Consider the following 27,389-nt stretch of genomic DNA (forward strand, 5'->3'; position numbering starts at 1 on the left):
CAGCAGAAAATGGTATAACGGACGTAGGATTCGTTATGGAATGGAAGGCAGGGCAGAGACTAAGTTACTGAGAGCAGTTCAGTGATGAGGTTGTTCTTAGCAGAATTGACAGCAAAGCAACACGACAACGATAGTTCAGGTGTACATGCCGACGTCGCAAGCTGGAGATGAAGAGATAGAGAAGGCATATGAACATACTGAAAGGGTGATTCAGTAGTAAAGGGAGATCAAAATCTAATAGTCGTGGCGGACCGGAATGCAAATGTAGGAGAAGAAGAAAACTTTACTAGAGAATATGGCCTTGGGGCAAGAAATGAGAAAGGAGAAAGATTAATTGAGTTCTCTAATAAATTTCAGCTAGTAATGGCAAATATTCTCTTCAAGAATCACAAGAGGAGGAAGTGTACGTAGAAAAGGCCGGGTGATACGGGAAGTTTTCAGTTGGATTACATCACGGTCAGACAGAGATTTCGAAATCAGATACTGGATTGTGAGAAGTACCCAGGCGCAGATATACACTCAGATCACAGTATCGTAGTGCTAAAGAGTAAGCTGAAGTGTAAGAGATTAGTCAGGAAGAATCAATACACAAAAAAATGGGATTCGGAAGTACTAAAGAATGAGGAGATGCGCTTCAAGTTCTCTGAGGCTATAGATACAGCAATAAGGAATAGCTCAATAGGCAGAACAGTTGAACAGGAATAAAGGGCAATCACAGAACTTGGAAAGAAAAACATAGGTACAAAGAAGGTAGCTGTGAAGAAACCAAGGGTAACAGAAAATAGATGAAAGAAGGAATTACAAAAATGTTCAGCGACATTCAGGAATACAGAAATATAAGTCGCTAAGGAATTAAACAAACATTAAGTGCAGGGAAGCTAAGACAAAATGCTGCATGAAAAATGTGAAGAAATCGAAAAAAAAATTATCGTCGGAAGGACTGACTCAGCACGTGGAAAGACAAAATAACCTTCGGTGAAATTAAAAGCAAGGGTGGTAACATTACGAGTGCAATGGTAATTCCACTGGTAATGCAAAGGAGAGAGCGGATAGGTGGAAAGAGTGCACTTAAGGTCTTTATGAGGGGTAGGCTGTGTGTCATGTGATAGAAGAAGAAACAGGTACCGATTTAGAAGAGATAGGGGATCCAGTATTAGAATTTAAGAGAACTTTTGCAGGGATTAGAGCAAAAATGGCAGTAGGAATAGATAGCATTCCGTCAGATTTTCTAAAATCATTGGGGAAGCGGTAATAACACGATTATTTACGTTGATGTGCAGAATGTATGAGTCCGGTGGCATACCACCTCACTATCCGAAAAATACCATCTACATAATTCCGAAGGCTGCAAGAGCTGAGAAGTGCGAGAATTATCGACTATCAGCTTAACAGCTCATGAATCCAAGTTGCTGAGAAGAACAGTATATAGATGAATGGAAAATAAAACTGAGGCTATGTTAGACGATGATCAGTTTGGATTTAGGATGGACAAAGACACCATAGAGGCAATTCTGCGGTCGCGGATCATAATGGAAGAGTAAAGAAAAATCAAGGCACGTTAATAGGATTTTTTCGATCTACAAAAAGAGTTGTACAACATAAAATGATTCAAGATGTTAGAAATTCTGATGCAAGATATTCGAAATTCTGAAAAAAATAGGGTAAGCAGTAAGGAGAGACGGGTAATATACAATATATACAACAGCAAAGAGGGAATAGTAGGAGTGGACGATCAAGAATGAAGTGCTCGGATTAAAAAGGGTGTCAGACAGGAATGTAGTCTTTCGCCCCCTACTGTTCAATCTATACATCGAAGAAGCAATGATGGAAATGAAAGAAAGACTCAAGAATAGAATTATAATTTAAGGTGAAACGATGTAAATGATACGGTTCATTGACGACACTGCTATCCTCAATGAAAGTGAACAAGAGTATATGATCAGCTGAATGGAACAAACAGTCTCATAAGTACAGAATATGGACTTGAAAGTAAATCGAAGAAAAACGAAAGTAATGAGAATTGGCGGGAATGAGAACAGCGTGAAATTTAACATTAGGACTGTTGGTCACTAAGTAGATGAAGTTAAGCAATTTTACTATCTGAGCAGCAAAATAACAGATGTTGGACGGAGCAAGGAGGATATCAAAATCAGACTAGCAGTGGCAGAAAGGGCATTCCTGGCCAAGAGAAGTCTACTAGTATCGAACATAGGCCTATATCTGAGGAAGTAATTTCTGAGACTGCACGGTTGGAACACAGCAATGTATGGTAGCGAATCATGGACAATGGGAAAACCGGAACAGAAGAGAATCGAAGCATTTGAGATGTGATGCAACAGACGAATGTTGGAAATTAGGTGGATTGATAAGAAAAGGAATGAGGAGGTTCTGTGTAGAATCGGAGAGGAAAGGAATATGTGGAAAACACTGACGAAGAGTAGGGGAAGGATGATAGGACATCTGTCAAGAATACGCCTTTTGGTGAAGGTGGCTGTTTCTACCTTGACAGAGAAAGTTCTGTTCGTGAAATAGCTTTGGATTAACCTGACTATGCTCCCTGGGAACCCCTGTGTGTATAACTTGTATAGTAGCCCTGTATGTCATACTGAGTCGAAGGCTTTGACTTCATCATGTAGCACCATCCCACAGTAGCCTCTGTAGTTGAAGCCCTCTGCGGCTGCTTTCACCAGTCTGATGATCTGCTGTGGGGCGGAGTGCTTCTGTCGGAATCCGAACTGGAAATCCGGCAGAAGTCGCTCGTTGGTGGTGTGATCTCGTATGGGTATTAGCAGAAGGCGCTCATAAATCTTGCTGAGAGTTGGCAAGAGGCTAATCGGCCTGTAGTGCTTTCCCTGGTTTGTGTATCGCGACCACTTCCGCGTGCTTCCAGTGAGCTGGGAACTCGCGGTTACGAGTAATCTCGTTGAAGAAGTTCACGAGGTGTTCGATAGCCGATGGCGGGAGGTTTTTGACTAACTGGTTGGTGACACTGTCGTGTCCCTGCGCCTTTTTTGTAGGGAGGGACCTAATCACTTTTGCCACGTCTTCGGGGGCAAAAGTGGGTTTAGTCTTCTGGGGACAGCCAGTTGACGACGGACTACCTCTTCATGTTCATCATCCTGGGGTTTTGCCGCTTGAAACTGCTTCTCAAAAAGTCGGTGAGCGCGTTGGCCTTTTCAGCATGGCTGTAGGCCAGACCCCGCTCGCCGTGCAGTGGCGGCACCCTAGCGCCTCTTTTGGTGTATTCCTTGCTTGCTTGCCATTGTGTGTGATCGTCTGCTTTGAGAGCTGTGCTGGTTTCTGTGCTCATTGAGTGCTACCTTCAGCTCTCTCTGTAGGCGATTGAGGAGCCTCCTGGTAGCCTGATTTCCACCCTTTTGCCACTCTGTTCTTGAGCCTGATTTGGGCTAGCAAATGTTCTAGGAGTTGTACTTGTGGGGGTGGTCCGTCCCTTTGTGGGGGAGTGGCATCTTCCGCTGGCTGCAAGATGGTGCCTGTTAAGTCTTGTAGCGCTTGTTCTACTGTTTCGGCAGTAGGTCGCGGAGGGCGAGCGATATCAGAAGCGACAGTTTCTGGGTATCGCTCCCAGTCTGTACATTTCTAAGGCGTCTGGTACCGTGGGAGTGCTATCCATTCTCCCACATCGGCTTCTAGAATCACTGGTTGTGGTCGGAGGACAGTCTGGTGATTGTCCTTGCCATCACAAAACCCGTGATCCTCCTAGTTAGAGCTATGTTTAACTCATCGGCCCTACCTCCATTTTTTGGAAAATGTGTGGGCTCGACTGGAATCCATTTCGAAGTGGTGGTCGAGCTCTAGTCGTTGCAGTTTGGCGCCTGCTCTGGAGGTTACTCTAGAGCTCCAATGGTGGTGTTTGGGATTGAAGTCGCCTCCTATTATGAGTTTGCTTTCAATTTGCCCTAGAGCGGCTTTGTCTACCTCGTCTATCAAGTCTTGTGGGTGTCTGTACATTGCAACAATTGTTCGGGGTCCGGTGGCAGTGGTTACTTCCACAGCCACTGCTTAAATTTTATTGGTAGCTGGTAGGTATACCTGGTGCTGGGGGATCCCATTTTTTATGTATATAGCCTCTCCTCTGCCTTGGGTTGACCTGTCTTTACAGTAGCTAAGGTAGTTGGGAACTGTCGCTTTTATTCACGGTTTTAGATGGGTTTCCCCCATAATGCATATGTCGATGGAGAACTCCTTCATGAGTTCTCTGAACTCGGCCTCTTGGTTAACAATGCCGTCTGCGTTAAAGACGCACATTGTCAGGCATTGGATATTTGGTTGTCTATCCATGACGGGGTTTTGATTCTGCTTGGGAAGTCGTAGGGGTATCGACTGCTGAACTGCTGCCTGAAGGGCAACGAGAGTCTGAGTGTTCTGCCTCTGGGCCTCCCTGAATTTCTTCATCATTTCCATGACGAGATTCATGGTCTAGGACCATAATGCATAGCAACTGATCCGAGGGGTGGATTGAGTGTGGCGTTCCCTAGAACTTCTTCTGTCATGGTGGACCAGGTTGTTGTTGTGTTTTTCCCAGTGTTGTTCTTGGGCGTGTGTCTGGTATTGTAGTGATAGGGCTTGCGTCCATTTTTCGACGTTTCTGTGGCTTTTTGTGGAGAAACCACTTCCACGTATGTTGCCCTTGGTGTTTTGGGCTTCGGTTTTAGCTAAGTTTTGTCTGTGTATATTGCCCTGTTTTGTCTCTCTGTGTGGTTTGATGATTTGGTGGTGTCTTGTTTTCGTTTACCTTCTGTATGAGTTTTTTGTGGACGTCACAGCTTTGGTACCCTGCCATGTAGTTTTTCCCACACAGCATGAACCTTATCTGTAGGTCCATGTGTTTTATGTTGCAAGTCCTGGTGTCATGGGGTTCGGTGCATTTTCTGCAGGGCATGGGCATCTGGCAATGGGCAGCTATGTGATCCAGTCCCTGACACCTGAAGCATTGCACCACTTTGTTCATGTGGCGTTGTAGCTCTGTGGTGACAGGGACTGCCAGAACAGCTTTGATCTCCTGTCTGTTCTGGGGTATGTCTGGCAGAGTAACTTGGAATAATGGCCACTTAATCTCTGCCCCATTTTTGCCCATATGCTCAACAGTTTTTACGATAAATCCCTGGGCAGTCAAGTCTGTTTGCCTGTGGGAAGAGCTCTCTGTGGTGCTCCATAATGACGATGTTTTTGTTTCATGTCTTGGTGGTGGGAAACATGTTGTGTGGTACGTTTTTGTCAGTGAGGGCCTTTTTCATGGTGTTGTACTCTTCTATGTTGTGTGGTATGATCTTTATCTTGTCCCCCCCCCCCCTGTAGGTTTTGATGCGAAGTTGTCGCCCTAGATTTGTGTTTGATCATGTCGTGAAGTTCCTTGTAGTTATGGGGAAACTCCGCGACGATCAGAGGGAGACGGTGTGATTCTGTGTTGTTGTTCCGTGCAGTTCCTCTGGCGCTTCAGCCACGACCTGAAACCTGTTTGGGATGGGTTCCTCTCCCCGACTAGCTGGAAGCCTCGGCTGGCGAAAGGTTTCTCTCACCAGCACAAAGCCCTCCGAATCCTCCAGTTTTGTGGTTCCCTTCCAGGGCAGCGGTTTCCTGATTCCCTTCCAGGATGACGACAGGTGCTACCGGTGGCTTAGGAACTGCGAGCTCCTCAGGGGAAGGGGGGCGGGGTGATTTGGGCTGCGGGGCGGGGATTCTTACTCTTCTTATGTCTGTCCTTTCTGTCCTTCTTTGCACGGCGATGCTTGGTGGACGTGTATTTGAGTGTGGGGGATTTGAGGAACTGGGATCAGGTGAGGGGTTGAATCGCAGTTGTGGGTTTGGGGAGAATTTTAGTCGGTTGACAGGACTTCTTCTTGCCATCACTTAGGTCGAGGATGTGTTGCGCATGTCAGTTTTGGGCGTTGACACGCAGAAGTGGACTCTGGAGAGGGGAGGGAGGGAGGGAGGGGATCGTAAATACTGACAATCTATTTATTTGTCTGTGCTCTTTGTGTATCGCATTTTATGTCGACGTCGCAATGTCCAGAGGAGAAACACGGGCTGTTCCCAGGGGATTGTCAGTTACAACCTTTGTTGGCACCATTGGGTTTCCCAGTTGCATTGCTGGCCCTAATAAGACGATGGAAGACGCGAAGTTCTGGGTGGAGGCAGCGGAAAACCTCTCTTTGGTCCCGCGGCCTGCTTCCAGGTCCTGTCTTGCATTTTCCCTGTTTTTGGGGGGAGCAGAGCCTGGCTATGTGACAGCCGTCATGCTCGCAAAGGCAGGCGGCGCGGCTCGCGACAACGAGAGAAGGTGGCGCGTGTAGTCGGCGGAATGAAACTGCTGCGACCCCAAGGCACCATCCAAGCTCGACATTCCGATTCGAAGAAAAGACACAAGAATTCCGCTGTTTGGCGACGCCACGCAAAACTGTCCAAGTTCCGTTTTGCTACGCTGTGAGACCTCGTTGCTAGTGCCCGTCGATGTGTCGATAAAAACAAAGCCGGTATACACTCCTGGTTTTACTCCCGTGCGGGCGGGCACCTATGGCTGAACCTGCATGTGTAAGTGGAACCGATGCTCCAAGCTTGACTGCCACTCAGCGAGTGGTCTGTCTCTCTCTCTCTCTCTCTCTCTCTCTCTCTCGCTCTCTCTCTCTCTCTCTCTCTCTCTCACCTTTTACTTAAGCTTGACTGCCACTCAGCGAGTGGTCTGTCTGTCTCTCTCTCTCTCTCTCTCTCTCGCTCTCTCGCTCTCTCTCACCTTTTACTTTCCACTCCTTGGGGAAATGCATCAAGGAGTTTATAGCCTGTTGGCTTTTACTACACAATGTATGTTGTGTGTGTGTGATTTTCTTTGGTAGTTTTCAATGTCTGTGTATTGTGGTGGTGTTCTGGTAGTGTCTTGTACTTGCCTGAGGTTGGAGTGATGTTGGGTATTTTAAGGATTAAGGACTGGTATTGGGACCTGGAGATTTTGGGATTTTTCTCTTCGACTTAGTCATCGAAGATCGTCATATGGCGTTTGTGCTTATCACAGGAAATGTCATACCGACCTAGGGAGTGGATGAAGTTGTTTCTAGATCTGGAAGAGCTCTCGTTAAAAGCCCTTTTCAGATCTTGGAGGGGGATTTCGGCAGCGGCTTGAAGCTCTTCGATTTGTGTTTATCACAGGAAATGTCATACCGACCTAGGGAGTGGATGAAGTTGTTTCCAGATCTGGAAGAGCTCTCGTTAAAAGCCCTTTCCAGATCTTGGAATCTTTCTTTGAGGAGGGGGATTTCGGCAGCGGCTTGAAGCTCGTCGATTGAGAATCCCATGGGTAGATGCACTGCCCTCCTGAGGATGCAGTTCTGCAGCCTCTGGAGTTCGTCCAGATGCTGCTTTGCAGCGTGTCTCCAGACTGGGCACGAATATTTCATTACTGGGCGTATTAGTGCCTGACAGACATTTACTCCTACAGAGCAGGAATGGGAGCTGGTTGTGTTGAGGATCCGGTATAGGATGGACATTCTTCGCAGACCTTCCTGTGGACCTCAGTCTATGTGGAGTTTGCAAGTTAGCCTCGAGTCCAAGGTTACGCCAAGATACTTGGCGGCATTGCGCCAGAGTATTATGCTCTGCCGGTGTTATTTATGTCTGTCAGTCGGGCATCGGTTCCCTGCGCCGACAGTCCGATTGCGGCCGTCGACATTCCGATTGGATTGCGAGCGCCGACACTTCGATTGTGGCCACCGATAATCCGTTTGCGGACGCTGACCCAGGTCCGCGCCATCCCCGGCCTCCCGCCAGGTGGTCGAGGATGCAGAATCCTGAGAAGTGTCACCGGCGGCCGTCCTGGAAGGATCTTGCGACCGCTTGAGGCGTGATTCCTGCATGGAGTTAAGTAATGGTTTCCTTGCCTTGCTGAGATGAAAATCTGTTCCTCGGCTACCGATCACCTCGCGAACGCCTTCAACGAGATTACTCGTACCTGCGAGTTCCCAGCTTACTGGAACATGCAGAAGTGGTCTTGATACACAAACCAGGGAAAGTATTATAGGTCATTAGCCTCTTGCCAACTCTCAGCAAGATCTATAAGCGCCTCCTGCTAATACCCAAACGAGATCACATCACCAACGAGCGACCTCTGCCGGTTTCCAATTTGGATTCCAACAGAAGCACTCCGCCTCACAGCAGATCATGAGACTGGTGAAAGCAGTCACAGAGTGTTTCAACCAAAGAGGCTACTGCGGGATAGTGCTACCTGATGTAGCCAAACCCTGTGACTCAGTATGGCATAAAGGGCTACTATACAGGTTATACACACAGGGGTTCCCAGGGAGTGTAAATTAATCCAAAGCTATCTCACAAACAGAACTTTCTCTGTCAAAGTAGGAACAGCCACCTCCACCAAAAGGCATATTCACACTGTGGTGCCACAGGGGTCAGTCGTGGGGGGCCCATCTTGTACAGTCTGTACACTGGACACCCCCACAGCCCCCTGGTGCACACCACACAGTTTGCTGATACAGCCTTTTACACTCACAGTGCAAATAAGGACCTGATCATTCGTAGGCTACAAAGGGTTTTAGATGAGACAGAAACCTCATCCCGTCGCTGGTGAGTCACAATCAACCCTGAAAAGGCACAGGCTATGCAGATGACCCAGAGGCTCGAGAGGTGCAGACCCTCTTCATTGCTTGTCACCTTGTCATTACGGTATTGTTGCATCCTTCTCATTCGATTTACTGGAGTCACTAACTTGATGGTTTGCTTGCCCGTGGGTGGCAGCAGCAGCACGTATCAACAGTGCATTGTGGGACTATCTCTGCAGCGACCGCTAGTATTTCCTGGTCGTCGTGTGTCATGAATTCAGATGCTCTGCTGCTGCCACCTACGAGCAAGCAAACCAGCAACTTAGTGACGCCATTAAATTGAATGAGAAAGAGACGACAGTCCTGTACAGGCAAGCTGACAAGCAATAAACGTCACGAACACGAGCCGCGTACTGCTCACCCTGGAAACAGTAACTGTGTTGACATCTCGGGGAAACCAGGTTTTCTGACGAATATCAGCGTCTTCCAAACACGATATTTCGACGTCATTACTTGACGTCTTCATCAGGTGTTCCCTGAGACGTGCTGCTTGCTGGACCGGGTCGCATATTTATGCCTGCTCGGTGCCTGGTGTTCTGTTTGCCGTTTCCTAGTCGGTCCGCGCCCGCGCGTCGCGCTGTCCTGCCGCTCTAGGTGTTCCCTATTCCGTCCGCGCCCACTCCAGGCGCCTCCAACTGCGGTCGTGGCCTCCTGGTGTTTCCTTCTCGGTCCGCGACCGCGAGTGGCACTCCCCTGTCACTCTGGACGTTCCCTATTCCGTCCGCGCCCGCTCTGGCCGCCTCCGACTGCGGCTGAGGCTTCCTGGTACTCGACTCACTCACTCGAGTTCGTGATTGCGAGCAAGGAGGACGTGTGTGATGCGCGCGCGGCCGCGGCAGCTGCCGCCGCCGCGCCGGAGCTGTCTGATCGCCGTCCGGCGGCGCCCGCGCCGTCGGCGGCCCCATTGGACGCTCCCCCTATGACGACCCGGCAACCCCAGGCGGACCACGAGAATATGACGACCCCGCGAGACCCGGACGATGAGATGGACTACTCTACGGACCCTCCCCGTGAAGACTGCGCTACCGGCGCCCCGCAGCGGGTGCTTCAGCGCAAGAGATCGGCTGTCACGTCAGCCAGTGATGACCAACACACTTCTGGTACGAGTGACGCTGGCTTCAAGAAGCCGCCGCCTAAGAAGAGGGCGGCTCCACGACGGCGCACCCCTGTTGCCCCTGTACCTACTGCTAATCCGTACGACGCCCTAGCGGATGGCGCCGACTCTGAAGATGCCGACGAGCCTCCACCGGCGACCGCCGACGATGTTACACGTCATTCCGGCCCTAAGCTGCCACCGATTGTCATCGACTACCCTGACGATTACATGACGCTTCGGGACTGGCTCCAGGCCAACCTGAAGAATGCTTTTACCGCCAAACACTGCGGCGAAGACCGTCTGAAGCTGACAGTCGCCACCACTGAAGATTACGTTGCTGTTATGGACATGGTTGGTGCACGTGGTATACCGAACTACACCTTCCCCATCGTGCGTCCCAAAGTTCTCAAGGTTGCCATGAGAGGCATACTGCTGAAGATGAAGGCAGACGCCTTTAAGGACGGCCTTATCACTATGGGTTTCGCGCCTACTGCTACCACGCGAATGAAGATGCCTGGTACTCAGCGACCCATCCCTTTGATGGAGATCGTGTTGCCTGATACACCTGATAACAGGCAAATTTACCAAGTCACCCGGTTTTATGACCTTTCGGTGACTGTCGAGAAGCTACGCGCACGGAAGGGCCTCGTTCAATGCTACAATTGCCAGGAGCCAGGCCACACTTCCCGCCTGTGTCGCATGCAGCCCCGTTGTGTCAAATGTGGCGAGGGTCACCTCAGTCAGCAGTGTACCCAGACCCAGGACGAACCGGCCACCTGTGCCCTGTGCAAGCGGGCTCATCCTGCCAGCTACCGCGGTTGCGCTGTTCACAAGGCAGCCAGCCGCCGCCAGCGTGGACTACCTCCCTTGTGGGAGACGTCCCGCTCCGATGGCCGACAGCTGCGGCGCCGGGCTGCGCCACCGCCTGCTACTCCTTCGCGCCAACCCGCCCAGCGGCGCCTGCTTGCTGCTCGGGCAGACCTTGGCTACGCCGACGTCCTTCAGGGCCGGACGACGCCTCCTCCTGCCCCTGCTGTCCAGCCTCCGCGACGCCCTGACGACGGGCCTGATCCTCCTGCTGCAGCTGATGATTTCATCGCGGTCCTCAAAGAAGTTCAGGCCACCCTTGTGGCTGTCTCCGCCGCACTGGCCCAGCTGCCGACCGCCATCACTGCTGCAGTCCATGCAGCCCTCCGAAGTTTCCCCACCGCCACGGCGTCCACATCCACTGGCCATGGCTCGCAACCTTAGGCGCCACCAGAACTTCACAGCTGTCACGTGGAATGCGAATAGCCTCTTCCCTGCGCTTCTCGAATTCCAGCAGTTTCTCCAGGACTACAGCGTTGATGTGTGTCTCCTCACCGAGACGCACCTCAAGCCTGGCCTTCGAGCAAACGCCCCGAATTACGTCTGCTATGGCCCCATCAGTCTCCTCCCGATGTTGAACAAAGTTTTCGAGAGGATCCTCCTCTCTAGGTTCGGCCGGCTGCTTCACCGAGACAATATCATTCCTTGGGAGCAGTTTGGATTCCGCCAGCACCAGTCCACCACTCAACAGCTGCTCCGCGTCGTCGAGGAGGCGACACTGGCCTTCAACAATCGGGAGTTTTGCGGCCTTGTCCTGCTGGATGTGTCAAAGGCCTTTGACACCGTCTGGCACCACGGCCTGCTCTTCAAGTTGTTTCACCTCGGCATCCCTTCGTGCTTCGTCCGCCTACTTGCCAGCTACCTTGAGGGACGTACTTTTGTCGTCCGGGTTGGCAGCACGACTTCCTCTGTTCGCCCCGTCCTTGCTGGAGTGCTGCAAGGGAGTGTTCTGGGCCCGATCTTGTATTCCGTCTACACCTCCGACCTGCCGGTTTCCCCGAGGGTTGGTCGTGCCATCTATGCTGATGACACGGCCCTCTTCTCGCGCCATCGCAACATCGACGCCGTCCTCCGACGTCTGCAAGCTGCGCTGCAGGACCTCGAGCGTTGGGCCGCCGATTGGAGGATCAGCTTCAACGCCACCAAATCTCAGGGGCTGATCCTCACTCGCCGTCTCCCACCTGACGTGCCGCCCCTGGTGCTTTGTAACCAGGCCATCACCTGGACCACGACTGCTACCTACCTCGGGGTCATTCTCGATCGCAAGCTGACATGGAAGGCTCAAGTCTCCGCTGTCCACCAGAAGACGTCTCAGAGGGCTGGGGCATTGTACCCCATGCTCAATGAAACCTCCTCGCTTCCTGTCGCCAACGGCCTGCGTCTTTATCGCACGTGCATCCGTCCGGTCATGGACTATGCGTGTGAAGTTTGGGGCAATGCTGCCCCCTCTCACATTCAGAGGCTCCAGCAACTACAAAACAAGATCTTGCGCCGAATCTACCATGTGCCGCGTGACTTCCCTCATCGCTTCCTCCATCAGGCGGCTGAGGAACCCCTCGTCAGGGAGAGATTTCAAGATGCAGCGCGCCGGATTTATAACACCACCCGCACTTCAGACAATCCCCTCGTCCGGCACTTAGGACGACATAATGACAATTACGACCACTACAGGCGTCCCGTTGCCCTGATCGAATAATCAGGTCAGCCCCGCGGATTCCCCACCACCTATTCCTCTCTGCGACTTCCAGTTATCACAAGCGATGTCCTCCGCCAACCTCAACCTGCAGCCTTGGTAGGAAATGCCTCTCGGTAAACCCTACGTTCACGATAGACCGGGATGTTCCACGCCCCGTCCAGAATCTCATGAGGCCGCGCCCGCGCGAGGCTTCCTGGTGTTCCCTTCTTGGTTCGTGCCCTCAGTGCGCGGTTGTCTCAGGCTCGTTGTTGGTGTTGGAAACATATTTTCTCCGGTATTGCTTCAGCAGTTCAAATCCCGGGTTCCATGCAGTGCTTAGCTGGTATCCTGCTTCCCGGTTAATCAAGTTTTGTGCCATCTTTATCTCTATAGATTCAGTGATGACACTATCCCAGAACCTGGAGGTCTGGACCATGACCTTGGTTTTCTCATAATCCATGAAATTTTCTAACTCTAGGTAGTATTTTGCTATTGCTGATTTTGTGGCCTGCCTTAGCCTGGTATGTCGCTGGTGTTCCTATAGGGAACGTCCAGAGCGGCAGGGGAGCGCCACTCGCGGGCGCGGACCGAGAAGGGAACACCAGGAGGCCACCACCGCAGTTGGAGGCGGCCAGAGCGGGCGCGGACGGAATAGGGAACGTCCGGTGTGGCAGGGGAGCGCCACTCACGGGCGCGGACCGTGAAAGCCACGACCGCAGTTGGAGGCGCCTGGAGTGGGCGCAGATGGAATAGGGAACACCTAGAGCGGCAGGACAGCGCGACTCGCGGGCGCGGACCGACTAGGGAACGGAAAACAGAACACCAGGCACCGAGCAGGCATAAATATGCGACCCGGTCCAGCAAGCAGCACGTGCACGACGCACGCACGCGCGCACATTCCGAGTTGCGATGTCGAGGCGAAAGGACGTGTTTGACGATCGAGCGAAGGGTGTGGCGGATCGCTGCCCGGCGGGGTCAGCTCAGGCGACTGAGTTGCTCCTGTCGGCGGCCCCTTCCGCCCCCCCACTTATGACGAACCGGCGCCGACTACCTGACAATGACTTGGATGTCTCTTCTGGTGATGTTTCTCGCTCCCAGGAACGCACGCTTGTGCGCATGCACAAGCTTGCACATGGGGGTGACTACCCCGGTCGTGAGGACGACCTAGCTGCCATGCTTGCATACTGCAGGATCTGGAAGGCTGCTGGACTGCCGGGCACGGGGCGACAGGCGGCAGGTGAGCCGGTGAGGCCTCGCCAGGCGCAAAGTCTGCGTCCCTGGCGACGGCGGTCTCACTGGGTGCGCCACAGGGGCCAGCTGTGCAAGAAGTGGGTTCGCTCGTGGCTGCTCCTACGGCCCTGCAACATCAAGAACCTGTCGCCGCGCCAGTTTCTGTCCCGCCCTGCGCGAAGGGCACTACCGCGGTCTGGGCGGGTGCAAAGCCAGCTCCAGAGGCCGCCGTGAAGGCCGACGATGACGAATTACCCGACGCAAATCTTGCGGAGGCCATTGCTGACGCAGACAGACGTGACGCTGATGATGCTCGTGCGCTCCGGAAGCGCCGTGCTGACGCGGCTGACGACTCTGACGTCCGCTTCCAAGCCTCCGATACTGCTCGTCCGCGGAAGAAGGCCCCTAAAGCCTCCCGCACCGCCGCTGCCTCTGCGGCCCACACGGTCGCGCCGACGGTGTGCACGAGGGAGCAGCGGTCCTCCACAGGGCCTGCCGCTGTGCACCAACCTGATGAGGACGCTTTCGTCACCCCTGCCAGGCGGCACACGGCACGGGCGGCTGTCCTACAGCCTGCACTGCCGCTGCCGACCGCCAACGCCTTCCAGGACGCGTCTGCTGGCGTCCCAGACGACGCCGGGGTTCCGCCCCGGCCAGCAGCGCCGCGACCCCCACCAATTGCGGTCCAATGGGACGGCCCTTATAAGCCGTTCGAGCAGAAGATCACTCGGGTGGCGCCCACTGCCAGCGTCAGGACTGCCGGCAATGATCTTTACCGGCTCTCCACGACGTCTGTCGAGGACTAACGTTCAGTCATGGATGTCATCTGCAAAGATGGCCTCCATTGCTACACGCACCCGTCGGAACCGCTCAAGCTGTTGAAGGTGGTGTTCCGCCGCCTCCCACTCCAGTTTGGGGCGGATTACCTACGTGAAGAACTGGAGGACATGGGTTTCGGCATCCGCCACACGGGCCTCCTGAACTCCCTGCACACCCACCACCCCATGCGGCTGTACCAGGTCGTTCTTGTTGACAACCTGGCGAATCGTAAGATCTTTCAGGTACGGCGGATTGGGCGGGTCGACGTCGAAGTGGAGCCGCTGCAGGCCAAAGGCAGGAAGGCCCAATGCTTCTCTTGCCAACAGCTCGACCATGTGTCCCGCTACTGTTCGATGCCGCCCCGCTGCGTCAAGTGCAGGGCCCAGCATCAGAGCAAGGAATGCCCGCTCCCACGTGAGGATAAACCAACTTGCTGCAACTGCAGTGGCGCGCACGTCGCGAGCTACCGGGGTTGTCCGGCCTTCCAGCGTGGCCGACATCAGCGCCGTGGCCCGGCTGCCCCTTCCCGCAAGGTCCAGCCTGGCACCAGCTTCGCTGATGCCGCCATGGGGAGGGCGCCCGCCCCCTCCCCTCAGTGGCCTGCTGCCTCTGATGGCGCTTCGCCGCAGCAGCCAGCTTCGTCCGATGTAGCTGCTTCCCCTGCGCCCACACCTCCCGCATCAGCTGCCGCCCCCCACCGACGCCGCCGACGACCGCGGCGTACCGCGCCGGAGCGTCCAGCCACTGATGCCCCACGACGGCGGTCTGCCCCTCGGGCTGTGCCCCCGCAAACGCCGCCTCCTGCGGTCCCGCCGCAGCCTCCTGTTCCTGCCTTGACGGCCGCCCCAGGGGCCCCCTCGGCTCCCGATGCGGCTGAGCTCCGTACGCTCCTGCGTTCGTTGAGCAAGCTGCTCGAGCAGCTCCCGGTGCTCGTCACCGCCGTCACGTCCGCCCTCCAGGCTGGCGTTGTTCCTGCTGACCACCATGGATAATGAGCATGTCCATGGGCTCACCGTGTGCAGTTTCAACGCCCGCAGCTTGGTTCCCCAACAAGGGGAATTCCGCCAGTTCCTCTGGGATGAGGCGATAGACATTTGTCTCGTCTGCGAGACGTTTCTGAAACCTGGTGTGGCCGTCGGGGTGGCGAACTATCACTGCTACCGTACCGACCGGCCCACCCATGGCGGTGGCACCGCCATCTATGTGAAGACTTCGCTGAAGCACCATGCCGTCATGCTGCCGCCTCTCGCTGCGATGGAGACCACTGGGGTGGCTGTCACCACCACGGCGGGGGTCATTACCTTCATCACCGTCTACAGGCCCCTGAGGGGCCACCTCCTGGAGGCCGACCTTGATGCCCTGCTGACGCCGCGTGGGAAACTGTTCATTGCAGGTGACTTGAACGCCAAGAGCCTGCAGTGGAACTCTCGAGTCACCAATGTCAGTGGGCGGCGCCTTCTTCGCATCACACAACGTCATGGCGCTATCATCCTGGGTCCATTTGACCACACCTTCTTCCCCAACCGAGGCCAGTCCGACGTGCTCGACGTCGCAGTCCTGAAAGGCGTCTGGCACTTTACGTCAGCTACCGTCCGCTGCGCCCTGTCCTCGGACCATCTTCCGGTGGTCTACGACATGGACGTCGTCAGCACCTTCTTGACGCCTTACCGCCATACCTTCCGCGGCATTGACGAGGCCCGCTTTCAGGCTGAACTGCTCGGTTGCTTCGACGGTGCTCCAGATCCTGCCCTGGAGGGGGCCGATGCTGCGCTGGCCTTCTTTACGCGGCACACACTCAGCGCTGCTGCCGCTGCGTCTCCCCGCCAGGCGCGGCGGCCTCGCGAGATGTCCCAGCAGCTTCCGCCATACATATTGGATCCTATAACGGCCAAAAACCGTCTCTTCCTTGAGTGGCAGCTCACTCGCCAGCCTGCGACCAAGCGCCGCCTCAATCGGGCGCGGCACGAAATCCGGGCCGCTATCGACCAACACCGCAACCGTGACAGGGCTGGCCTTGTGGCCACCCTGCACACAACTGATGGGAGTGCCTGGCGGACCGCCAAGCGCTTCCTCCCCGCCGCCATCAGCCTGTTCCTCCGCTCCACGTCGGCGGCGAGGTTGTCTGTGCCCCAGACGCCAAGGCCAACGCCCTCGCCGACGTGTTTGCCGACAACTTCCGCCCGATCGCGGACGTCGTCGATGCCGACCACGTCCGTCTCGTGGTAGACCGCCTGCCGGTTTTCCTCGCCGCCAGGGCCGCTGACGATGTGATCGCACCCATCACCGCCGATGAGGTTGGACTCCAGCTCCACCGCCTCAACCCCAAGAAGGCGGGTGGCTCCGATGGTGTCACGAACCACCTCCTGCGGTTATTGCCGCCGGCACTCCATCAACCACTGGCGGACACTTTCAGCTGCGTTCTCCGCTCCGGGATCTTCCCTTCCGCGTGGGAACACGCGGAAGTGGTGGCTATCCCCAAGGCCGGCAAGGATCCCTGTCAGGTGGAGCACTACCGACCGATCAGCCTGCTCCCGTCTCTCTCCAAGGTCTTTGAGAGACTGTACGTGGAGCGGCTGTGGCGCCACGTCACTGCCGAAGGGCTCCTTCCAGCGGAGCAGTTCGGATTCAGACGGGGCCACTCGACCATGCATCAGCTCTTACGCCTGGTGGAACAGGCGATGCGGGCGCTGGAGTCGCGGGAGTACCTTGGGGCGGTACTCTTCGATGTCTCCAAGGCGTTCGACTGCGTGTGGCATGAGGGCCTCGTGTACAAGCTCCTTGTACATGGGGTCCCGACGTCCCACGCCCTTCTGCTGCGGCCCTACCTCGCGGGCCGCACCTTCCACGTCCGGGTCGCCGGCGGCACCTCCACCGACCGGCCGATTCGTGCAGGGGTACCGCAGGGGTCGGTTCTTGGCCCCCTGCTGTACACCTTGTACACCGATGACGCACCGCGGGTGGCGCGCGTGGAGTTGGCTCTTTATGCCGACGACACTGCGTTGTTCACCCACAGCATGAACGTGGTCGCGATGTGCCGCCGGCTCCAACTAGCGTGCGACGGCCTGGGGGCGTGGTCCACCAAGTGGCGTCTCAAATTTAACCCCGCCAAGAGCCAGGCGGTCGTCTTTACTCGGAGACGGCTGCCTCCTGCCCTGCCGCCTGTCTCGATCTTGGGAGGCCCCATCCCGTGGTCACCGGCCGGCCAATACCTCGGTGTGACGCTGGACAGGCGCCTCACCTGGCTGCCGCACATCCGTGACATCAGGGGGCAGGCGATTGGGCGTCTCCGGGCGCTCTACCCGCTGCTGAACCCAACATCCACCCTCCCCCCTCGGCACGGCCTGACCGTGTACTTGGCCCTCGTCTGGCTGGTACTCGAGTACGCTGCCGTCGTGTGGGGCAATGCCGCTCCGTCGCACGTTGCGATGCTCCAGCGTGTACAGAATCGGGCGCTGCGATTCGCTCTCCACAAGCCGCCTCGTTACTCCACGAGGCTGCTTCATGAGGAAGCTGGCGTCCCGTTGCTGCGGGATCGCATCAGGCAGTCCGCCAGGGTGTTCTATGCTTCTGCGGAACACTCTGACAGTCGTCTTATACGCGGAATGGGACACCAAGTCCACCGCAGGCCGACCACGCGTTGGCCTGATCTGCTGCGGGAGTAGCTTCTTCCGCGGCCCCTATGACATTTTTGACGCAGCGTCCGCCCCCACGCGGACGCTCACGTAGGCCAATCCTAACAGTGAGGCCGAACAATCGTTCTTGAGGTCCACACAGGAACAGCAGCTTCGCTGCTTAGCCTGCCTCCCTTCTGGTAGATGCAACCAGAGATTTACAGTGCATTGCAGTGCAGTGCAAGCAGCACATCTCAGGGAACACCTGATGAAGACGTCAAGTAATGACGTGGAAATATCGTGTTTGGAAGACGCTGATATCCGGCAGAAAACCCGATTTCCACGAGATGTCATCAAATCGCCGGGAAACTCTAAGAAAAGTAACTGTGTTATTCACCATTTCGAATGCCTTTCAATTCTGTTAATTTAACATGGCATCTACATCTACAAGGGTATTCTGAAAGTTGCATTTAAGTGCCTGACAGAGGGTTCATTGAACCATCTTCACAATTCTTTATTATTGCTATCTCGTATAGCACGCGGATAAACGAACACCTGTATCTGCCCGTGCGAGGTCTGATTTCTCTTATTTTCGTTTCTCCCTATGTGGGTCAGCGTCAACAAAATATTTTCGGAGGAGGCTAAATTAATTTGGAATTTTCCAATCTGTTTTTCTTAAAGGGACCTTCTGTTACTCTGAAAAATAAAAATTTGGTGTCAACAGGATGAATGATGTTTGTTAAAGGGGCCTAGTTCTTCTATGTTATTTTCCTCATTCTGATAATTCCCAATTAATTACCAATTACATTGTTTTCAAATTTAAATTGGTCTTAATGTAAATCGTTAAATTTTCCAGCCTTATTCTCCTCCTAGTAGTCAAAACTTCTCCTCTCTCTTCTAGGCACCCCTGTGCTATGCGTCCTAGGAGACTTTCTCCCTCTCACTCCTTTAAACGTGACTGAAAAGTACACGGCCCACGAAGAAAAAAATTGTTGCCAAGGCACTGAGTGTGCTACGCAGGCTATACCTTCACCCAAACTGGTGGCAGGACCTCTGTTGGGATGCAGCACCAGCTGTTACTGCTGCAGTCATATTCGACTGACGGGTAATGATGGTGAATGGACAATATCACCCCCTCCCATACCCAACCACCAGATGCTTTATTACTCTAATCCCAGGAAATACTGAAGATTAAGCAAAAGACAGAGAAAGAAACAGAATCTTTTGAGCCCTGTAGCAGTCCCGATGTCGCAGCTTTTGCCACTTTTCTACCTCCCTGTGCTGCTCGTGTTGAGAGCGCCAGTGGCGCTGCTGGGCGGCCGCTGTGAGCTGCGGTGAGGCCCCGACCCCGGCGTGGCCCGGACCGCCCTTTGTCCCGTGCGCTGTGGGCCTTGCGCCGCTTGTTAGGCTGCTTACACGCCCTGCTGGCTGCTCCTGCGCCACGTCAGCACCGCCAACCGCCCCACAGGACCTGCGCTGGGGTGCGTCGCCTCATGCGGTAGCCTCCATCTTCAATCTAAGTGCATTGAAGCAACATCGCCACAGCACTTGACGTATTCCAAGTTACATGCCATATTTAACGCAAGAAAATTCTGATCAGCGCGCTGATACAATAGTTCTCTACTTACAAGGGAACATCCCCATCGCACCCCCCTCAGATTTAGTTATAAGTTGGCACAATGGATAGGCCTTGAAAAACTGAACACAGATCAATCGAGAAAACAGGAAGAAGTTATGTGGAACTATGAAAAAATAAGCAAAATATACAAACTGGGTAGTCCATGCGTAAGATAAGCAATATTAAGGGGAATGTGAGGCGAGGAACTACGTGGTCCCATGGTTAGCGTGAACAGCTGCGGAACGAGAGGTCCTTGGTTCAAATCTGCCCTCCACTGAAAATTTTGCTTTATTTATTTTCGCAAAGTTATGATCTGTCCGTTCGTTCATTGACGTCTCTGTTCACTGTAATAAGTTTAGTGTCTGTGTTTTGCGACCGCACCGCAAAACCGTGTGATTAGTTGACGAAAGGACGTGCCTCTCCAATGGGAACCGAAAACATTTGATCGCAATGTCATAGGTCAACCGATTCCTCCACAGGAAAACACGTCTGATATTTTGTATACGACACTGGTGACGGCATGTGCGTCACATGACAGGAATACGTTGTCGACCCACCTAACTTGTACACTTGGCGAATGGGTAAAAAGATTCTTCTACCTTGCCTGATTTAGGTTTTCTTGTGGATGTAATAATCAATCCAAAAAAAGTGATGAAAACATAAGAGTTCTTCACATAAACTGAAAATAAAAAGTTAAAACTTTCGGTATAGGGAAGATTTGAACCAAGGACCTCTTGTTCCGCAGCTGTTCACGCTAACCACGGGACCACGGAGCTCCTCGACTTACATTGCCCTTAATATTGCCTATCTTACACATGGACGACCCAGTTTGTATATTTTGCTTATTTTTTCATAGTTCCACACAACTTCTTCCTGTTTTTTCGATCGATCTGTGTTCAGTTTTTCAAGGCCTATCCACTGTGCCAACTTATAACTAAATCTGAGGGGGGTGCGATGGGAATGTTCCCTTGTTAGCAATCATATACAACCGCTCGCTCACCGATAGTTCTGTACCTACAGATTGGAAAATTGCGCAGGTCGCACCAGTGTTTAGGAAGGGTAGTAGGAGTAATCCATCGAACTACAGACCTATATCATTGACGTCGGTTTGCAGTAGGGTTTTGGAGCATATACTGTATTCAAACATTATGAATCACCTCGAAGGGAACGATCTATTGATACGTAATCAGCATGGTTTCAGAAAACATCGTTCTTGAGCAACGCAGCTAGCTAGCTCTTTATTCGCACGAAGTAATGGCCGCTATCGACAGGGGATCTCAGGTTGATTCCGTATTTCTAGATTTCCGGAAAGCTTTTGACACCGTTCCTCACAAGCGACTTCTAATCTAGCTGCGGGCCTATGGGGTATCGTCTCAATTGTGCGACTGTATTCGTGATTTCCTGTCAGGAAGGTCGCAGTTCGTAGTAATAGACGGCAAATCATCGAGTAAAACTGAAGTGATATCGGGTGTTCCCCAGGGAAGCGTCCTGGGACCTCTGCTGTTCCTGATCTATATAAATAACCTGGGTGACAATCTGAGCAGTTCTCTTAGGTTGTTCGCAGATGATGCTGTAATTTACCGTCTAGTAAGGTCATCCGAAGATCAATATCAGTTGCAAAGCGATTTAGAAAAGATTTCTGTATGGTGTGGCAGGTGGCAGTTGACGCTAAATAACGAAAAGTGTGAGGTGATCCACATGAGTTCCAAAAGAAATCCGTTGGAATTCGCTTACTCGATAAATAGTACAATTCTCAAGGCAGTAAATTCAACTAAGTACCTGGGTGTTAAAATTACGAACAACTTCAGTTGGAAAGACCACATAGATAACATTGTGGGGAAGGTGAGCCAAAGGTTGCGTTTCATTGGCAGGACACTTAGAAGATGCAACAAGTTCACTAAAGAGACAGCTTACACTACACTCGTTCGTCCTCTGTTAGAATATTGCTGCGCGGTGTGGGATCCTTACCAGGTGGGATTGGCGGCGGACACCGAAAGGGTGCAAAAACGGGCAGCTCGATTTGTATTATCACGTAATAGGGGAGAGAGTGTGGCAGAAATGATACGCGAATTGCAATGGAAGTCATTAAAGCAAAGACGTTTTTCGTCGCGGCGAGATCTACTTACGAAATTTCAGTCACCAACTTTCCCTTCCGAATGCGAAAATATTTTGTTGAGCCCAACCTACATAGGTGGGAATCATCAACAAAATAAAATAAGAGAAATCAGAGCTCGAACAGAAAGGTTTAGGTGTTCGTTTTTCCCGCGCCCTATTCGGGAGTGGAATGGTAAAGAGATAGTATGATTGTGGTTCGATGAACCCTCTGCCAAGCACTTAAATGTTAATTGCAGATTAATCACGTAGATGTAGATGTAGCACCTACCGGAAACGAAGGCACGACAATCCAAGTAATCAACGTTATGACTGACTCACTAGTGTGCACAATGACAGATGTGACCGAAAGCATGGAGAGAGGTACTTAGCAGACCAATACCGCGAAAAGGCACTGTCGTGGCACCATCTGACTAGCGCCCCATTTGTGTTCTTACGGCACTGCCCGCGTGATTCAGCTGCTACTACCACTATCGTTTTATGCAACCCGCAGTGTTACAGCTGCCCTTCATAAACTACGCGGTAGATTTGCATATCTGTCGCTTCGTAGAAACTATTAGTCCTACAGAAAAATTAACAGGATCTTTTTATAGGAAATTTTAATGTAGTTCAATGTTGTTCCAGGATACGTTTTCTGTAGAGGCCGAAGTTTTCCGGTTACTCAAGAAAAACATACAAAGGTAACCTCCAAACGCTCTCCCGTTCCCATACTCAGCCCCCACCGGTCAGGATTTCTAGTATGTTCTTCATGGCTCGCCCTACTAATACTGTACAAATATTTGCGACTGTATGAGCTATTTCCCACATTCGATCTTTCTTTAGTCTTCACCGACTGGCCTTATTACACCACCGTCTTAATTCAGCAGTTGCAAACAGTAAAATCGACGCTATTTTGTCGAAAGTCGACATGTTGAGAAACGTGGCTGTTGTACTAAGGTTTATAATTTATAAAAAACAACTACCAGCCACATGTATGGTTTAAAAAAGTTTATTATCTTCAGACCATGACCGGTTTCAGATTTTTCTTTACAAATCCATCTTCAGATGGCAGTTACAAGCGTTCTAAGTTGGACCTAGTTTTGTTTTTGTTATTCGTTTGCTGCAGAGTTATTTCGTCAGGCAGAACTACATATCTCTGCAACAAACGAATAACAAAAACAAAACTAGGTCCAACTTAGAACGCTTGTAACTACCATCTGAAGATGGATTTGTAAAGAAAAATCCGAAACCGGTCATGGTCTGAAGATAATAAACTTTTTTAAACCATACATGTGGCTGGTAGCTGTTTTTTATAAATTATAAACCTTAGTAAAATCGACGTTTTTGTAAATTTTACCTAATACTTTTGTAAATTTTAACAGCAGAAAATAAGTTACATTGTTGTGTTCATCATGCCTTCAAACTACGAAACAACTGTGCTTGTAAGGGTTAACTCTGGACTGAACTGTCAACGTAATTAGTCTTAGTGCAACATTCACATAAGTCGATTTTTGTTGATCGCTCTCACCAGGACGTTAAATTAATATCGTTAACGAAGTGTCCGACTATGCTGGTGACGTATTACCCCAGTCAATAGAGATCAAACAAGGTCGTATATCGGGAATTGTTTTGCAGCTGGAAAATTCTGTATTGTGGTAGGAGGGAGCGCCACGGGCAACATACTAGAAATCTTGACTAGAGAGGGGTGAATGCGCTGTGTAGGTTAGTTTGAAGCTCATGGTTGTACGTTTCTCTTGAACAACTCGGAAACGGTGACCTGTAGCGGAAACGCAGTTCCTGTTCATTTTTTCTGTAGCATTAATAGTTTGCTCGTAGTGAATGAGATAATAGGAAAATGGTCTATGGGGGACAGCTATAACATTACACCCTGCATAAAACGACAGCAGCGAGAGCAGCCGAATCACCGTGTAAAGTCCTCTATCAATTTACCAACTACTCTGCTATAGTCGGTATAGTGTTAAAAAAATCAGTCAAGATTACGCAAACAGATGGACACATCCACTTTAGTAAAAGTAATACATACCCTGAAAATAGTCGCCGACGAACAATAAGATTATTAGCAAAGCTTTTGATGACTTTTATATTTTACTTGCCGGACACAGGTTATATTTCGCACCAAGTGCATAGTTTCTCTCCTACCCGCAGGTGTCACTTACCATGTATCATGTCTGTGACCACAAGTTCACACTGGAGACAGCTACTTTTAGGAGTGAACATGTTTCTGGTATTAGGTTCGATACTCTTGCCCTCACAGCTTTATCTTTCCATTGCATATCATTGACGTCTTATCGGTTTTGCACCACTATCAATACCACTGGTATATTGATTACCTCCATTTTACGTGAAAAACCTTCAGTTTGAGGACAATGCCAGAGCGAAACAAACAGTTTGACACACAGATCAGCTGCACACTAACTAAACGCGAAAATGAATGAGGAAAATAAATGGATTCTGGTTTATCTAACTGAAATTTCTTTGCTGGAGAAAACTTACGAGGATATACCCGAAATGGTGAAGAATTTAGCCCGGGATGTACAAAAGTTGCATACATCTCAAGCTACGTTAGAAAGTACCGTGCAGTAGACGTGTCAATCAGTAGAAATTTAGTTCTTGAACGAGAACAAGTATTACAAGAGCGCCTAGAAGAAAAAGATAAACAGGTTAATGGAAAATTAAATACAGAGAGGAAAGATGCTATACTATGGGCTAGTGCTGAAGCATCACCTGAATCAGGCGAAGCCATACGAAATGACCTGGAAGCCATAAAGGGCGTACTAAATCACGAAATCCCCGAGATGGGCAACCACGTATCCGCTCCAGTCAGTAATTACACTCAGAGGTCACGGCAATAAAGGGACCGCCATGTGGCGGTGGAACTGCTGCAGACTGCACTCACGATTTGAATGAGGAGTCTGATCCTTATAACCAAACTTATCGTGATGAGGCAGGACTAGTTAGCCCACACTATGCGAACCGGCGGGAGCCGCGGCTATCTTGACTGGGATATTATTGAAAGAAAGCTTGTTCAAGCATCGCCAGTTTCAGGTGCGTGGACCTAAACAGATCTCCACACCCATTTGTCTTTATAAAAACCTTTAAGAATATACGAAATGCCCTACGATTACAATTTTAAACTGAACCAACATTTTCTCATGAGTTGCTGTTCTTGTTATGGTCTTCAGTCCAGAGACTGGTTGGATGCTGCTCTAGTTGTTACTCTAACCTGTGCAAGCTTCTTGATCGCCTAGTAACTACTGCAATCTACAGCACATTCTTCTGAATCTGCTTAGTGTATTCATCTCTTGGTCTCCCTCTGCGACTTTTGCCCTCCACGCTTCCCTCCAATACTAAATTGGTGATCTCTTGATGTCTCAGAATGTGGCCTACGAACCGATCCCATCTTTTAGTCAAGTTGTGCCACAAATCCCTCTTCTCCCCAATTCTATTCTGTACCTCCACATTAGTTACGTGATCAACCCATCTAATCTTCAGCATTCTTCTGTAGCACCACATTTCGAAAGCTCCTGTTCTCTTCTTTTCTAAACTATTTGTCGGCCATGTTTCGCTTCCATACGCGGCTACATTCCATACAAATACCTTCAGAAAAGACTTCCTGACATTTAATCTATACTTGATGTCAACAAATTTCTCTCCTTGAGAAACATTTTCCTTGCCATATCCAGTCTATATTTTATATCCTCTCTACTTCGACCATCATCAGTTATTTTGCTCCCCAGATAACAAAACTCATCTTCTACTTTGTTTCATTTCCTAATCTAATTCCCTCAGTATCACCTGATTTAATTCGACTACATTGCATTATCCTCGTTCTGCCTTTTGTTGATGTTCATCTTATGTCCTCCTTTCAAGACTCTGTCCGTTCCGTTCAACTGCTCTTCCAGGTCCTTTGCTGTCTCTGACAGAATTACTATGTCATCGGCAAACTCAAAGTTTTTGTTTCTTCCCCATGGATTTCAATTCCTATTCCAAATCTTTCTTTTGTTTTCGTTGCCGTTTACTCAATATACAGATTGAATAATATCGGGGCTGGCTACAGTCCTGTCTCAATCCCTTTTCAATCACTGCTTCCCTTTCGTGTCCCTCGACTCATAACTGTCTTCTGGTTTCTGTATTAGTTGTAAATATCGTTTTGCTCCCTGTATTGTAACCCCGCCACCTTCAGAATTCTAAAGAGAGAATTCCAGTCAACACTGACAAAAGCTTTCTCCAAATCCAAAAAAGTCAGAAACATAGGTTTGTCTTTCCTTAATCTATCTTCTAAGATAAGTCTTAGGGTCAGTATTGCCTCGCGTGTTCCAACATTTCTTCGGAATCCAAACAGATTTTCCCCAACGTCGGCTTCTACCAGTTTTTCCATTCGTCTTTAAAGAATTCGTGTTAGTATTTTGAGCCGTGACTCATTAAACTGATAGTTCGGTATCTCATGAGTTGTTGGCACTATACTCTTGACTTTTTCAGAGAAACCGGACATATCTTCAGCTTTCCTACTGAATTAATCATTCTGGAAAAAGAAATTTAGTGTTTAGGTATTTTATTTTTCTGAATGTTAAAAATGTTCACATATTAACAAGTCTTTTAAAATACAAATCCCTTAGTACAAAATAATTTAAGAAAATCTTTTAATTCAGATTAGAAGGTGTTTGGGAACACCCGTAAATTCAAACTTTCTACTATAGATAGACTCTGGGAAAACTTACTTGCTGTACAATAAATAAATAAATAAATAAAGTAACGGGCAATGAGGTTCAAACATTTTTCTTTAATGCATGCCTGCTCCATAGCTTGTATCATTACAACTGTGTAACAGGTTCCTCTTGATGGCTCTCCTATGCTGTCTAGCCATCTTTGGATAGATTTTTACATTATTATCTGAAGACCGGGAACCGTTCCTTGTCTAAACAGACCGCAGCTGTTGCCGTTCGCAATCTTAAGCAGAGCTCCGTCTTCTGAAAAACTTTACACTTCGTTATGTTACCCCGATAGTATGATGAAACAGCGTCGTAAACGCCAAGGTTAAGAGCGTTTAGACCCACAAACACAGTTTTAGGTAATCTATTGTAAATCACATGGTCCACACACTATTTGGATTTTTAGCCCAGACATGAAGACATTTCTTTAGTAGACTGATATCTGCAAGGTACCGGAATACTGGTTTTATTTCGTCCGTTATGGTATGTGGAAAATGATAAAGGTGATTGTATTACCTTGCCTCTGTTGTACTTGCACCAACTATCTACTTCTTTTTGACATAGCCCATGACGGGAATTTTCGTTGCTTGAAGCTGTGTGAAAAAGCAGTACACAGACTGCTCTTTTCAATATTCTGAGTTTGCTGTATTCTGTCTAATTGTTAGACCATAGCTCTTCTGAATACCGTCCACAGCAGCATCTGTCAATCTGTTTTTCCTATTTAAAGTTTTTCCATCTCTCAATTTCTTGCCTTTGATGTTAGCCTTGAGCCATTTAAGTCTTGATCCCATCCTTTTCCGACCCTGGAGAACACATTCTACTTTGCCAATGTTCACGTTGTTCCCGTAGGCCCTCGGTCCTTCAATTTTTTGAATACTTCTGGGTCACCACGATAATTTATGTATCTAGCGTTGAACCATTTTACTGAGTACTGATAAATACGTCTTACTCCAGCAATTTCCACACCACCACTTGTGCCATAATAATTAGTTATGTACTCTTCTTCAGGTTTATTTTTCATTTTATCG

This window comes from Schistocerca cancellata, chromosome 5, assembly GCF_023864275.1.
Source record: "Schistocerca cancellata isolate TAMUIC-IGC-003103 chromosome 5, iqSchCanc2.1, whole genome shotgun sequence".
NCBI lineage: Eukaryota > Metazoa > Arthropoda > Insecta > Orthoptera > Acrididae > Schistocerca > Schistocerca cancellata.